General features: G+C 39.8%; 1 protein-coding gene across 1 annotated transcript in view; it reads left to right on the plus strand.

Annotated features, from left to right (window-relative positions):
- Positions 1 to 17,018, plus strand: part of LOC150077537 (choline kinase alpha-like) — a 133,435-nt gene that overhangs the window by 86,364 nt on the left and 30,053 nt on the right. The window lies entirely within an intron of this gene.

A 17,018-nucleotide genomic window follows, 5' to 3' on the forward strand; every position in this document is an offset into this window, starting at 1 on the left:
CAACAGTTGAGGATCCTGCTCAGGTGGCTAACAATCTAAATGAGTATTTTGCATCTACATTCACACATGAGGAGTTATTCAGGAAGGAGAATGACGTAGGTAAAGTAAACATTGGCAGTGAGCTAGATGATTTTGTAATAACTGAGAGGAAAGTGGAGGAGAGATTGTTGAAGATAAACATAAAAAAGGCACCTGGGGTGGATGGGATCTATCCAGTTATATTAAAGGAGGCAGCAAAGGAAGTAAGCAAACCCCTAGCCATGATTATGAGAGCTTCTTTGGACTCAGGGGAGGTACCCATAGACTGGAGATGTGCAAATGTAACCCCAATTCACAATGGAGGATCAAAGGCTGACACAAGTAATTATAGACCCGTTAGTTTAACTTCTGTTCCAGGAAAATTAATGGAGGCACTGGTTAAAGAAGCACTGCAGGATCATCTAGACAAGAATTCAATAATAGCTCAAACGCAGCATGGTTTTGTTAAGGGCAGGTCTTGCCTGACCAATTTGATTGGATACTATGATGTAGTCACAAAAGAACTGGATGCAGGGAATAACTTTGATATTACATATTTGGATCTTAGAAAGGCTTTTGATACTGTTGCACATGGAAGATTGCTGCACAAATTGGAGCACTGTGGCATTGGAGGCAAATTGCTGCTATGGATAAAGGGATGGTTGAGTGGCAGAAGACAGAGAGTGGTAATCAATGTACACTGCTCAACGTGGACTAATGTTATTAGTGGAGTTCCTCAGGGTTCAGTGTTGGGTCCGTTGTTGTTTTCTGTATTTATATTGATGATGGTATATCAAGCTTAATGTCCAAGTTTGCAGATGATACAAAGGTTGACAGGGTTGTTAAGGACACTACTGATGCTATGCTGCTGCAACAGGATCTGGAAAGGTTGAGAGGTAGCAAATGAAGTTTAACATTGACAAATGTAAAGTACTACATATGGGAAACAGTAACCGCAGAGCAATGTATCAACTCTGCAGTACTACACTGACAGTGGTGGAGAATGAAAAGGACCTGGGGGTAATTGTGCAGGCAGATATGAAGTTCTCTGACCAGTGCAGACGATCTGCAAGAGTAGCTCATGGTGTCTTGTCAATGATATACAGGAATTTTTCTAGCAGGGATAAGGAGGTGATTATTCACTTGTATAAGGCAATGGTCAGGCCACACCTTGAGTACTGTATACAGGTCTGGAGGCTCATTTCAAGAAGGATGTAGAGCTGCTGGAACGAGTACAGAGAAGGGCAGCGAATGGAACAAAGGGTTGCTCTTACGAAGAAAGGCTTAAATTTTGCAAATTACAGAGTCTGGAGACTAGGCACCGGCGAGGTGATCTGATAGAGGTGTATAAGGCTTGAATGGTCTGAGCATGCTCAATGCTGATGGGATTCTTCCTCTTGCTCAGAATAATCACCTCAGAGGGCATAAATTCAAATTGAGGAAGGATAGATGTCGGATAGATGTGCGGAAATTTGCCTTTGGCCAGCGGGTGGTTGGTGGAACCGACTTCCATCACTTGTTGTTGAAGTTGATAGCCTAAACAAATTTTAGGCTCAACTGGACAGGTATTCCGAACGAACGGAGGGGTGAAATGGGAGTGGTGTGTTTTTTTTTTGGCTGATGCTGAATAAGCTTGCTTTCTTGCATCATATGCCTCTACTAATGCTAAATATGAATGCACGATTCCTTGACTTCCAATGTGGAATGATAATAGGGTGCCACATAATACTTATGTGGCACCCTATTATCATTCCAGTAATCAGTCTGCACGTGACATTTTGACAGCACTGAAGATCCCTAGGTTGATGATTGGTGATGTGATCTGCAAATAAGTGGACTGGTGCTGAAATGGTAACAAAATGACCTGGGGCAATCTCCAAAACAGACAACATTACAGCAGAGTCCTGCAAAGAATTGTCCCCTAGGAATGCAGGTTGATGTTGCAACACACACACACACACACACACACACACACACACACACACACACACACACACACACACACACACACACACACACACACACACACACACACACACACACACACACGGGGCTTCAGTGAGATGATTGAGACACATTGAAGCACCAGTAGTCTGCAGGATGTTACATGATATGGGTTATCAGTCATGTAGCCACCCATAAATGCTAATCACCCTGACTGATGCCAGATGCTGTTTAAATTGGTGTGAGGCTGACCAATCTTCGATCAGTGAGTGGAAAGCTATGCTTTGGAATGATGGGTTGCAGTACGTGGTCTACCTCTAATGGTCATGCCTGGTATTGGTGGATAGAAAGCTACCCATTGAGCTGTATCATCCTGATAATGAAGTTTGGTAGAGGGCATTGTGATGGACCGGGACTGTTTTTCATGGTTTTCCCTGGGACCATTGGTTATTTTGGACAAAACAATGAATACAGAAGTCTATTTAGATGTTCTGGACAATGTGTTACCTACATTGTGGCAGCTTGTCAAGGAAGGCCCATGCTTGAATTAGCAGGATAGTGCTCCAAGTCATAATGCTGATGTTGTGACAGACACTGGTTTGAGGCCAAGAGTGTTGAAAAGTTGGACTGGTCAGAGCCTTGACCTCAATCCTGTAGAGAACTGGGTTGTCAGGTGAGGATAGACTGCCCAAAAAAAAAAAAAAAAAAAAAAAAAAAAGAAGTGATTGCTGCTTTAAAGGCTGAATGGCAGAAAATTTTGTAGGATATTTACAAAAACTGCTGAAGCATTTCACAGGGACTAGAGACTGTCGTAAAGGTTTCGGTACATTATTAGTTTTCCAGCTAAGGTAAAGAAAGCCAATGCAAGAACAATGAGAAACATTGGATAACTTATGCAGAAAATTAGTTTCCTGACACCGGACTCTAGCACTGCTCGCTTGGTAAACAGACGGTAGGTGTTATCGGTCTGGAGCCAGAATCGAGAAGGATATATTGATTGAGAGGTAGGCATTGCAAATGTTGAAATGATTGGTGGTGGGCGCGACAGACAACAAGCTACTGTGTAGTCATTGGTTGGCATTATAATGTGTATTTATGAGTAAAGAATGGAGCATAATAGTTTTGATGAACGGACAGGTAATAGTAGCGATGAATCTTTTAAAGATGGAAGAAATTTGTAAGGAAAGTAAAACATTGGTTGATTTTTTGATAAACTAAATTAATAAAAGTTTCGTTCTGTTAATTTTTATGTTCTTCATTATGTTTTTTTCTCATTATTAAAAGCCGATTTTTGGAGTTCATGAGTCTTTTTACTATACCATTGATTTAGGTTTGGTTATGCAAAAAAAGAAATGGTTTTTTTTTTATTTTTCATTATATTTCATAACCTGACCTTAAATGGTAGGTTAGGAAATAATAGAAAAGGCTTCCTTATATTTTTTGACCTAACCTTAAATGTTAGATTAGGAAATAATAGGAAAAGAAAGAAATATCCTTTATATATATAGTGAATAGCTATTGAGGTGTTGATTGACGTTATGATACGTGTGTTTCTGCACGATTGTCTTTAAAAATAAAAGTACGGTAATAAAAAAAATTAATATTTTGTTAATAAACAATTTATGCACTAGTCCACCCATGATTCTAAAGAAAAAAGGTTAGGTTACCCCTTCCACTTCGGGAATGGTTAAAGCTCCCATGGGATTCAAGTGGAGGTAACCTGACCTTTTTTCACCATTATGGAAAGCGTTCATTAGGATATGTGTGATTAGGGCAAGTTACCATTAGTGCTTCTGAGTGCTACTAAAGTGATACTAAACCAATGTTATCGTGTGCTGTGTCCGTGCACCAATCAGCACATTGTTTGCCATGCCTACCTGTCAATCAATATATTGTTCTCGACTTTGCTCCAGACCGATAACACCTGCTGTCAGTTTACTGAGCAAGCAGTGCTAGAGTGCTGTATCGGGAAACTAATTTCCGCGTAAGTTTTCCTTTAAATAAGGATTATGTGTATATAGGAAGGTACATGGATAATAATGATAATGCAGTGTATATAGGCTATCCATATAACATATATTGTAGCTGAAGCATTGGATGTTATTTTTGTTGCCATGCAATGGTTGGAGGAATGAATTAATGTGGCAAATGCACAGAAACCAAATTTTCTTGGCTTGAACTTACAAGTCATTGCTTTTTGCTATAATTTTTTGTTATAAATCACAAATTATTAATATTTGCTAACATACTTTGAATATATTAACTAATTTATTTTATCTAGCAAATAGGCAAATTGACATGCAATTTAAGACAATATTTTGATGCTTCATAGTCACAGTTGCTTGGAATTTAACAAACATACCTTTAAAAGGCAGTTATCTTTGGCCATCACCTCGATTGGAATGATTGCATAATAGGTGCCCTTCACGAAGTTTTTGTATTGTTGCAGAACTGTACGTCTACCGGCTGCTGCTTTTTAAACCATGTTCATATTATGCACAATGAACACAGTTTATTTGCATTCTTTGCCAGAAGTATCTGGCAAAGAATGCAAAGAAAAGCAGCAAAGATTTCTATACTTATATCAACAGTAGCAGAAAGGGATTGAATCAATTGGGCGGCGCTTCCGTAGCCAGGTGGGCAGGAGCAGCAAGTACGCAGCACACGCTTCTTGATTAGACCAGGGTTCGAGCCCATCACCACCAAATACGGATAATGCGGAAAGGTCAGGGAATGACCACCGCATATTCCCGTAGCAATATGGCTTTAGTTCCTAATGCTCCTAAAAACCAAATAACAAACAAACAAACAAATCAATTGGGGCACTTGATGTCAATGGGTTAACTTTGATGACACAGCTCAGGTTAACATTAGCATTAGTAGAGGCATATGATGCAAGAAAGTAAGCTTCATCATCATCAGCCATTTTCAATCCACTGCAGGATGAAGGCCTCTCCAGCAACTTTCCAGTTCCTTCTGTTTTGAGCAGTGGCCATCCATTTACTACCTACAAACTCATGAATTTCATCTATCCATCTCTGCCTTTGTCTTCCAGGTTTTTTTCTAGCTCCTCTTGGATACCATTCTGTTATTTTCTTAGTCCATCTGTCATCATGTCTTTGAGCTATGTGTCCTGCCCAAGACCATTTTAGTTCTTTAGTTTTGATAAGAATGTCCTTTACTTGAGTTTGCTGCCTAATCCATGTGTTTCTCTTCTTATCTAACAGTCTGATTCCAATATAATTTGTTCCATTCTTCGCTGGGTAGTTCTCAGCTTCTCTTCTATTCTAAACTTGGTGAGTGCCCAAGTTTCACTTCCATAGGTCATGATGGGGGAGTATACATTAGTTCATTATTTTTGTTTCAGACAAACTGGGATATTGCTCTTCAGTATGTGACTGCATTAGCATTAGCATCAGTAGAGGCATATGATGCAAGAAAGCAAGCTTATTCAGCATCAGCCAAAAAAAAACACACCACTCCCATTTCACCCCTCTGTACGTTCGAGATACCTGTCCAGTTGAGCCTTAAATTTGTTTAGGCTATCAACTTCAACAACAAGTGATGGAAGTCGGTTCCACCAACCAACCAACCACCCACTGGCCAAACGCAAATTTCCGTACATCTATCCGACATCTGTCCTTCCTCAATTTGAATTTATGCCCCCTGAGGTGATTATTCTGAGCAAGAGGAAGAATCCCATCGGCATTGAGCATGCTCAGACCAACCTTATACACCTCTATCAGATCACCTCGCTGGTGCTTAGTCTCCAGACTGTAATTTGCAAAACTTAAGCCTTTCTTCGTAAGAGCAACCCTTTGTTCCATTCACTAATCTTGTTGCCCTTCTCTGTACCCGTTCCAGCAGCTCTATATCCTTCTTGAAATGAGGCCTCCAGACCTGTATACAGTACTCTAGGTGTGGCCTGACCATTGCCTTATACAATGGAATAATCACCTCCTTATCCCTGCTGGAAAAATTCCTGTATATCATTGACAATACTCCATGAGCTACTCTTGCAGCCCGTCTGCACTGCTCAGAGAACTTCATATCTGCCTGCACAACCACTCCCAAGTCCCTTTCATTCTCTACCACTGTCAGTGTAGTACCACAGAGTTGATACGTTGCTCTGGGGTTGCTGTTTCCCATGTGTAGTACTTTACATTTGTCAATGTTAAACTTCATTTGCCACCTCTCAGCCCATCTGCTCAACCTTTCCAGATCCTGTTGCAGCAGCATAGTGTCAGTAGTGTCCTTGACAACCCTGCCAACCTTTGTATCATCTGCAAACTTGGACATTAAGCTTGATATACCATCATCAATATCATTTATAAATACAAAAAACAATAATGGACCCAACACTGAGCCCTGAGGGACTCCACTAATAACATTAGTCCACGATGAGCAGTGTCCATTGATTACCACTCTGTCTTCTCCCCCTCAACCACCCCTTTATCCATAGCAGCAATTTGCCTCCAGTGTCACACTGCTCCAATTTGTGTAGCAGTCTTCCATGTGCAACAGTATCAAAAGCCTTTCTAAGATCCAAGTATATAATATCAAAGTTATTCCCTGCATCCAGTTCTTTTGTGACTGCATCATAGTATCCAATCAAGTTGGTCAGGCAAGACTTCCCCTTAACAAAACCATGCTGTGTCTTAGCTATAACTGAAATCTTGTCTAAATGATCCTGCAGTGCTTCTTTAACCAGTGCCTCCATTAATTTTCCTGGAACAAAGTTAAGCTCACAGGTCTATAATTACTTGTGTCAGCCTTTGATCCTCCTTTGTGAATTGGGGTCACATTTGCACATTTCCAGTCTATGGGTACCTCCCCTGAGTCCAAGGAAGCTCTCATAATTATGGCTAGGGGTTTGCTTACTTCCTTTGCTGCCTCCTTTAATATAACTGTAAAGATCCCATCCACCCCAGGTGCCTTTTTTATGTTTATCCTCAACAATCTCTCCTCCACTTTCCTCTCAGTTATTACAAAATCATATAGCTCACTGACAATGTTTATTTTACCTACGTCATTCTCCTTCCTGAATAACTCCTCATGTGTGAATGTAGATGCAAAATACTCATTTAGACTGTTAGCCACCTGAGCAGGATCCTCAACTGTTGAACCAACAATATCCAGTGGACCAATCTGATTCATCCCTTTCCTTCTTGAGGTTAAATAGGTAAAGAACTCTTTTCTGTTTTTCTTTGCATCCTTTGCCAAGGATTTCTCATAATCTGCCTTTGCCTGCCTAATCTCCTTTGTGACTTGGTTACAGACCAACTTATATCTATCATGGGCTTCCATGTCACCCATTAATTTGTATGTATCCCATGCATTTTTCTTCTCTGCCACATGTCTCATTAGTTCATCTGACAACCATTTAGGCCTAAACCTTGAACAATATTTCTTAGTTGGTATGTAAAGCCTGGTAGCTTCCAAGATGAGTTCCTTGAATGCTTTCCATTTTGAGTTTGCTGTTGGTAACATCATCAGTTGGTCCCACTGTATAGAATTTAAATACTGTCTCAGACCATCATAGTCGCCTTCCCGAAAACAAAAACCTATCCCTTTACCTCTGATGGTAGTTACCTCCTTGAGTAAATCCCACTTCAACACACTGTGATCACTGCCACCTAGTGGTTCATTTATCTGCAGATTCTTAATGCATGAAGAATCACTACTGATAATCAGATCAAGCGTATTTCTCCCTCTTGTTGCCTCCCGAACATGCTGATGTAGAAAACAATCATCCAATAAATCCACAAAAGCCTTGCTAGTGTGCGAGTGACCAACCCACAAATTCCAGTCAATATCTGGGAAATTAAAATCCCCCATTATAAGACTCCCTGATTTACTGGCCCACTCTATTTCCCTGTACAGTATCTTAATATACTCATCAGAGTCATTAGGCCTATAGCACACTCCTACTCTCAATTTTGATCTCCCAATGCTTATGTCACACCAAATTGACTCCACACTGCCCTGTCCATCGATGTTGACTGGCTTCACTTCCTTGGATTTTATGTGTTTCTTAACTAATAGCATAACCCCTCCTCCCCTCCTGTCCTGTCTATCCTTTCTATACACATTGTGTTCCCCAAATTCCAGTTCCGCATTCCTTATATCTGTGTGACACCATGTCTCTGATATCCCAAAAATATCTGCCTTTGATGTTTTGAGCAATACCTCAAATTCATCAAATTTATTTACTAAACTCCTAGCATTGGTGTTCATTCAAGTATACATGCACCTGTTTCTATTCTTGGCTACCCTAACACAACCCATGTGTTTACTTGTTCCGCGATGACTCCCAGCAGTCTCTGAAATATCCCGCATCTTTTGTTCTAGGCTGCTGCTCATTTCAATAGAAGCAGTGCAAGAATCACTTCCACCTCTGCCAGTGGCTACTGTTAATCTATTAGTCCTTGTATCCCCCCCAACTAGCAGTTTTCCGACCCACCTAACACTGCCTCGACAGCATCAGCAAATATTCTTGCACCCTTTCTATTTAAGTATATCCCATCCCTGTAGAAGCAGTCTCTCCTGTTAACAAGTACAGACCAGGTTGAAAAAAATTCTACCCCTTGAGCCTTGCACAATCCCTCCCTCTAGGGCCAAATTGATGACAAGGCTCTCATCATATACTCCCTCCTATCGTGTCTGGGCAGAATTGCAGACACTTTCAAATTCAACCCTAATTCACGGCTTTTTTTTCAACATTTCCTGAATGCTATCCATCCAAAATTTATTCTTCTCTTGACTTCCAGCCATTTATCATTATTACAGCTAATAACTTGTCCCAGATAAGTATATGAGTCCACCTTTTCAATTACTGCTCCTTCAATCATTATTTCCCTTTCTGTGGCATACTTGTTCATCATTACTTTTGTTTTAGCCATATTCATCTTTAGTCCAAAATCTTTACTAACTCTGCATAACTGATTAGATTTTCATCTAATTCTTTGGGATCGTGACTTATGAACACATCTGCTAATCGTAAATGGTTTAGGTACTCTCCGTTCACATTGACTCCTTTCTGCGACCAGTCTAACCTTCTGAAATCTTCCTCAAGGGCAACAGTAAACAGCTTCGGAGATATTGTGTTTCCTTATTAAACTCCTTTCTTGATTTTAAATTTCCTACTGTCTTTGTCTAGTCTAATAAAGGAGGTAGCATTCTCATATATTTTCTTCAAAATCATAATGTGTGGGGTATCTATGCTTTGTCTTTCCAGTGTCCGAAACATTGCCTTATGCTGTATGGAGGCAAATGCGTTTTCATAACCCAAAAATTCCAGGCATAATGGTGTTTTATATTCATTTGCTTTCTTCGTTAGCTGTGATATTACATGAAGGTGATCCATAGTTGAGAATCCTGTCCTAAAGCCAGCTTGCTCTTTTGGTTGATTCTCATCAAGTATTCTTTCTAATCTGTTAGTAATGACCCTTGTGAACAACTTGTAGATATGGGATAACAAGGTAATTGGTCTATAATTTCCAATTTCTGATTTATCTCCTTTCTTATGCAGCAAAACTATGATTGCATTATTCCACACTTTTAGGTGTCACACCTTTTCTAATGCACTTTGTGAAAGAGCCTTGCCAATTTTTGTGTTATGTCTATTCCTCCCAATTTTAACAACTCTACAGTAACTTCATCTTCTCCTGGGGCTTTCTGGTTCTTCATTTTCTTTACTGCATGTTCTATCTCATCAGGAAGAATATCGGGTATGTTGTATGTGTTGCTAATTTGTAATCCACTTCCCCACTGCTGGCATCATTCCCCTGCTCCTTGTATAATTCTCTATAGTAGTCTTCTGCTATTTGAATTATGCCTTCTCTGCTCTTTATAAGTACACCATCGCTATTCTTCAGTTTCAGTATCATTTGTCTTTCTGTATTTCTGCTCATGGCTGCTGATTTAAGTCCTTTGTTTTTCCTTAATGCTTGTTCTACTTTTCTTGTGTTAAATCTTCTTATGTCCTCTCTGAGTCTCTTCCTACTGGCTTTGCATAACTCAGTATACTCAATTTTTTCCTTGTCAGTGTTTATCCTGCTCTTCATTTTTCGCCTTCGGTTCTAACAAGTGTTTCTTGACTAATTTTTTCTTCTTTGGATTTCTTTTTCCCTATAAGTTTCTTGGGCTTTATCACTTTCAGAAAGTTGTAATATTCCTCGTCGATATCGTGGTCTTGAGCAGTTTGCAGAAGCTCAAACTTGTTCTTAAGTTCCAGTACATACTGCCTTTTCTCCTCTTCTGTTATCTCAAAGACCTTTGTATTATTTACTCGAGTCAGTTTTTTTTTTCCTTTCCTACATCTATATCAAGTGTACATCTTACCATTCTGTGATCAATTCCAACATTTACCTTAATCAGGACGGTAACATCATTCACAATATATCTTCTATTAGTCTTATTTCACAATATATGTTCTATCTTCCACTTTCTGTTCACTCTTTTCATGAAAAAAGTGTTCAATACTGACGATCCTTGAGATTCTGCAAATTCCACAAGTCTTTCGCCTCTCATTTCTTTCACCAATTCCAAAATTTCCTATAGTTCCCCTTTCTGTGCTGTTTTGTCTTTTTCCAACCTTAGCATTGAAGTTCCCCATAATAGTGTAGTGGGTTTTCTGCTCATCTAGAAGACTCAATTTTGGTGTACATTTCTTCAACCTCTTCATCATCATGGCTCGATGTTGGTGCATAAATCATTATAACCTTTAACTTGTACCTCGTAGAAATCTTGACACCCTTGATGATGTACTTTTGAATTCCAAAATGTTGTTTTTTAAATCATTATAGACCAGAAACCCAACTCCACCTTCACTCCTTTCACTGTTTCCATTGGTGTACAGTAGATTTCCACTTGATAAACTTATAAGTGATTAATTTCTTCTTCTTGTTTCAGCCAAACCGATGATATTCCAATTCACATTTTCTAATTCCTTTTCCAGCTCTAATATCTTGTCTTCACCGATGAGTGATCTTATGTTGTAACACGCCAAGTTCAGTTTCCGTGCATGGCATCCTGGTCGTACCCAGAGATTCTTAGCACCCTCTGCTTCCACTCTGATACTCTCACTGCCATAAGAGGGGGAGTGAAAGCTACTGGGGACTAAGGGTCATTTGTTTTGTCGTGCTCTCATATTCTGAAGGGTTTGGTCTTTTCCTCTTCACGCTGACCAGGCGTTTTGAAGAGAATCACTCTACACGTTCGTTGCCACCTAAGTGACGTAACAGGGCTTACCATCGAGAAGGTGTGCATGAGCTGATTTTAGGGAGGCAGGCCAACCGGACTTCTCCTAAATATTCTGTAATAGAAAGGTATTGGATCCATCAGTGTTTAAGACTGAGTGTCTGGTAACAAACAGGATACCTGTTCCCCCTCTAAGCCAATTAAAAGCAAGCTTATGCAGCATCAGCCAAAAAAATAAAAAATAAAACCTGCTCCCATTTCACCCCTCCGTTCGTTCCAAATACCTGTCCAGCTCGGCCTTAAATTTATTTAGGCTATCAACTTAAACAACAAAGGATGGAAGTCTGTTCCACCAACCAACTACCTTGGCTAAAGGCAAACTTCCACACATCTATCCTACATCTGTCTTTCCTTAATTTGAATTTATGCTGTCTCAGGTGATTATTCTGAGAAAGAGGAAGAATCCCATCAGCAATGAGCATGCTCAAACCATTCAGGCTTTATACACCTCAATCAGATCACCTTGCAGGTGCCTTGTCTCCAGAACTGCAATCTGCAAAACGTAAACCTTTCTTCATAAGAGTAACCCTTCGTTCCATTCACTAATCTTGTTGCCCTTCTCTGTACTTGTTCCAACAGCTCTACATCCTTCTTAAAATGAGGCCTCCTGACCTGTATATGGTACTCAAGGTGTGGTGTGACCATTGCCTTATACAAGGGGATAATCGCCTCCTCATCCCTGCATATAATTGACAAGACACCATGAGCTACTCTTGCAGACCGTCTGCATTGCTCAGAAAACTTCATATCTGCCTACACAATTACCCCCAGTCCTTTTCATTCTCTACCACTGTCAGTGCAGTACCACAGAGTTGATACGTTACTCTGGGGTTACTGCTTCCCATATGTAGTACTTTACATTTGTCAATGTTAAACTTTATTTGCCACCTCTCGGCTCATCTGCTCAACTTTTCCAGATCCTGTTGCAGCAGTGTATATCATTAGTGTCCTTAACAACCCTGCCAACCTTCGTATTGTCTGCAATCGTGGACATTAAACTTGATATACCATCATCAATATCATTTATAAATACAGAAAACAACAATGGACCTAACACTGAACCCTGAGGAACTCCACTAATAACATTAGTCCACGATGAGCAGTGTCCATTGATTACCGCTCTGTCTTCTGCCACCCAACATCCCTTTATCCATAGCAGCAATTTGCTTCCAATGCCACACTGCTCCAATTTGTGCACCAGTCTTCCCTGTGCAACAGTATCAAAAGCCTTTCTAAGATCCCAAATATATGATATCAAAGTTATTCTCTGCATCCAGTTCCTTTGTGACCACATCATAGTATCCAATCAAATTGGTCATGCAAGACTTTCCTTTAACAAAACCATGCTGTGTACGAGCTATAACTGAAGTCTTTGATCCTCCTTTGTGAATTGGGGTCACATTTGTACATCTCCAGTCCATGGGTACCTCCCCTGAATCCAAGGAAGCTCTCATAATTATGGCTAAGGGTTTGCTTACTTCCTTTGCTGCTTCCTTTAATATAACTGGATAGATCCCACCCACCCCGGATGCCTTTTTTATGTTTATCCTCAACAATTTCTCCTCCACTTTCCTCTCAGTTATTACAAAATCATTTAGCTCACTGCCAGAGTTTAATTCCCCTCCCTGAATAACTCCTCATGTGTGAATGTAGATGTAAAATACTCATTTAGTTTGTTAGCCACCTGAGGAAGATCATCAACAGTTGAACCATCAATATCCAGAGGACCAATCTGATTCATCTCTTTCCTTCTAATTTACATAGGTAAAGAACTCTTTGCTGTTTTCTTTGCATCCTTTCCCAAAGATTTCTCACAATCTGCCTTTGCCAGCCTAATCTTCTTTGTGACTTGGTTACAGACCAGCTTATATCTATCATAGGCTTCCATGTCACCCATTAATTTATATGTATCCCATGCTGTTTTCTTCTCTGCCGTATGTCTCATTAGTTCATCTGACATCCATTTAGGTCTAAATCTGAACAATATTTCTATGTAAAGCCTCCTATTAGCTTCCAAGATAAATTCTTTGAATGCCTCCCATTTTGAATTTACTGTTGGTAACTTCATCAGTTGGTCCCACTGTATAGAATTTAAATACTGTCTCAGACTACCATAGTCACTTTTACGAAAGCAAAAAACCTTCCCTTTATCCCTGATGGTAGTTACCTCTTTGAGTAAATCTGACATCAGCACACTATGATCACTGCCACCTAGTGGTTCCTTTATCTGCAGATTCTTAATGCATGAAGAATCACTACTGATAATCAGATCAAGAGTATTACTACCTCTAGTTGCCTCCCCGAACATGCTGATATAGAAAACAATCATCCAATAACTCCACAAAAGCCTTGCTTATGTGTGAGTGACCAACCCACAAATACCAGTCAATATCCGGGAAATTAAAATCCCCCATTATAAGACTCTCTGATTTACTGGCCCACTCTATTTCCCTGTACAGTATCTTATTATACTCATCAGAGACATTAGGTGTATGGCACACTTCTACTCTCAATTTTGATATCCCAATGCTTATGTCACACCAAACTGACTTGACACTGCACTGTCCAGCGATGTCGACTGGCTGCATTTCCTTGGATTTTGTGTTTCTTAACTAATAGCATAACCCCTCCTCCCTTCCTATCCTGTCTATCCTTCCTGTACTCATTGTACTCCACAAATTTCAGTTCTGCATTCCTTATATTTGTGTGACACCACTTCTCTGATATCCCAACAATATCTGCCTTTGATGTTTTGAGCAACACCACAAATTCATCAAATTTATTTATCAAACTCCTAGCACTGGTGTATGTATGCAAGTATAAATGCACCTGTTCCTATTCTTAGCTACCCTAACACAACTGTGTTAGGGTAGCTAAGAATAGTTCCTGCTAGTCCCTAAGAATAGTCCCTACTAGTTCCTGCGGGACCAGTGCATTCTGCCTTGGGGGTTGCCGCTGTGTTGTTGCGTGATGATCAGTGTTTCTTGTACCACAATGACTCTGAAATACCCTGCATCTTGTTTTCCAGGCTGCTGCTCATTCCAATAGAAGCAGTGCAAGAATCACTTTCACCTCTGCCAGTGGATACTGTTAATCTATTAATTCTTGTATCCCCCAGGCTAGCAGTTTTCCGACCCATCTAACACTGCCTCGATAGCATCAGCAAATATTCTTGCACCCTTTCTATTTAAGTGTATCCCAATCCTGTAGAAGCAGTCTCTCCTGTTAACAAGCACTGACCATTCTGAAAAAAATTCTACTCCTTGAGCCTTGCACAATCTTTCCAGGGCCAAATTGGTCGACAAGGCTCTCATCATATACTCCCTCCTATCATGTCTGGGCAGAATTGCAAACACTTTCAAATTCAACCCTAATTCATGGCTTTTTTTCAACAGTGACCTGTACTTGTTAAGTAATTCCACTGGTGTCCTACCATTAATATCATTAATGCTAACGTGTACAACAATATCACCTTTTTCCCTTAATAGATGATATCCACTCTACAACGTCATCAACCTCTCCTCTGGCAGATATACCCTGGTCCTGTTCCACCTATCCTCTTTACATACCATGTTCCTTGTTTCCCTGACAATAGTCACTACTAGTTCCTGCGGGACCAGTGCATTCTGCCTTGGGGGTTGCCGCTGTGTTGTTGCGTGATGATCAAGTGCAAGCTCTGGCGTTGATGTGGGCAGCTGAGAGCTTGATGAGCCCCTCAGTTTAGATTCTTCAAGGGCATCCACCCTGTCCTTCAAGCTCTTGTATAGGCCCTGAGTTTCGCCCGATTTCCTGACACTTCTTACATCACACCCACACAGACACAAAGACATTCCCCTTGGCAATATCATGTCCCCTACCCGATTGCTCCACAAACATCAAGCAAGCAGTGCATTTTAAAAGGCTGCGATTCAGAGGGCAACTGATCCCTTCAGTTCTCGCCTGAGCTAGAGCACTCGCATTAGCTTGAACGTTTTGCTTTGCTGCTGTGGTCTGAGTTATGATTTCAATTCAATTTCAATACAGAATTATAACCTTAAACTTATATCCAAAAGCAGTTATAACACTATATATCTATATATATATTTTTTTTTCAGTATCGAGTATTATCTGCCCAGTTTTGTTATATAACTTCCATATCAAGTTATGTATTAATTAATAATGTTATGTTTGTAAAATCCAAGTCGTTATATGTATTTAGTTGAAAAGTACAATTTAATTGACAATGAAGTTTAACAAGATTAATAAATTTTACTGATTAATTGATAATATTATATACTATACTATACTATACTAAGCTAACACTATCTAGTACGGGATATAACGTATCGTATAATAATGGCAGCAAGTTATGAATGGTAAATCTATGGACACCAAGTATTAATTAACTTCCAAAATCTCGCTGTCTCAATTCAGAATAAACCAAGGATCTTAACTAGGTCTATAAGCTACTTAGAGAAAATAATTTAGTATAACAGTTAGTCAATAAAGTGGCTAAATATAGCTAAAAACTTCCTGTTCGCCCGATCTGCAATACTTGTAAAACATGTGGATTGGATACCCTTACTGATACTCTGACAAACTGAATAGTTATTCTGCATCTACATTCAAACATGACAAATTCTTTAGGGGAGGGAATGCCGGAAGTTTAACAAATTCTAACGGAGAGCTAAATAACCATGTGGTAACGGGAATTGTTGAAGTTGAACATACAAAAAAAAAAAAAAAAAAAAGGAAGAAGCACCTGGGGTGGATGTGATTTATCCCATCATATTAAGAAAGGCCTTAAAGGAGGTAAGCAAGCCTTTAGCCATAATTATGAGAGTATCCTTGGTTATTGGTTATTTGTTTTTTTTTTTTTTTTTTTTTTTTTTTTTTTTTAGGAGCATTAGCAACTAAGGCCATATTGCTCCGGGATATGCGGTGGTCATTCCCTGACCTTTCCACATCCTCCGTATTTGGTGGTGACGGGCTCGAACCCCGGTCTAATCAAGAAGCATGTGCTATGCACATGCTGCTGCTCCTTCCCACCTGGCTACGGAGGCGCAGTATCCTTGGATTCAGGAGATGGACTGGAGGTGTGCAAATGTATCCCCAATTCATAAAGGGGTGTCAGAAAGTGACATGACTAATTACAGACCTTTTAGCTTAACATCTGGTCCATGCAAAATAATAGGGTCACTGGTTAAAGAAATAATGCAGGACCATCTGGACAGGAATGCAATTATACTGCAGTTGTAGCATGGATTTATTAAGGGATTTATATTGTCTAACCAATCTGATAGGTTACTATGATGCAATGACCAAGGAACTGGATTCAAAAAAATAATTTTGATATCATATACTTGGATTACAGGAAGGCTTTTGATACTGTGATACATAAGATACTATGGTGTATAAACTGTAGCAATGTGCCATTAAAGACAAATTACTGATTAAGTGGAAGAAGAAGACAGAGTGGTTATCAATGGATGCTTCCCTTTCTGGACTAATTAGTAGTAGTAGTATTAGTATTATTAGCAACATGGTGCAAGAAAGCCTAAGGTTTATGCTGCACCAGCCAAAAAAAAATTCCGAGAGAGAGAGAGAGAGAGAGAGAGTCAAAAGTAGAAGGGAATCACCAAGAAAGAGAAGAATGATGATATTCAGCTCAGGACCCTGGGTGTGCCAAGCCCATACTCACCAGATGTGAGGTCCTGGGGTTACTGTTATCAGTGGAGTTCCCCAGGATTCAGTGCTGGGTCCATTGTTGTTTTCAGTTTTTATTAATGATATTGATGAAGATATATCAGGCTTAA

The sequence above is a fragment of the Mastigoproctus giganteus genome, chromosome 12 (assembly GCF_048544385.1).
Source record: "Mastigoproctus giganteus isolate SK-2022 chromosome 12, ASM4854438v1, whole genome shotgun sequence".
In the NCBI taxonomy this organism is placed as follows: domain Eukaryota; kingdom Metazoa; phylum Arthropoda; class Arachnida; order Uropygi; family Thelyphonidae; genus Mastigoproctus; species Mastigoproctus giganteus.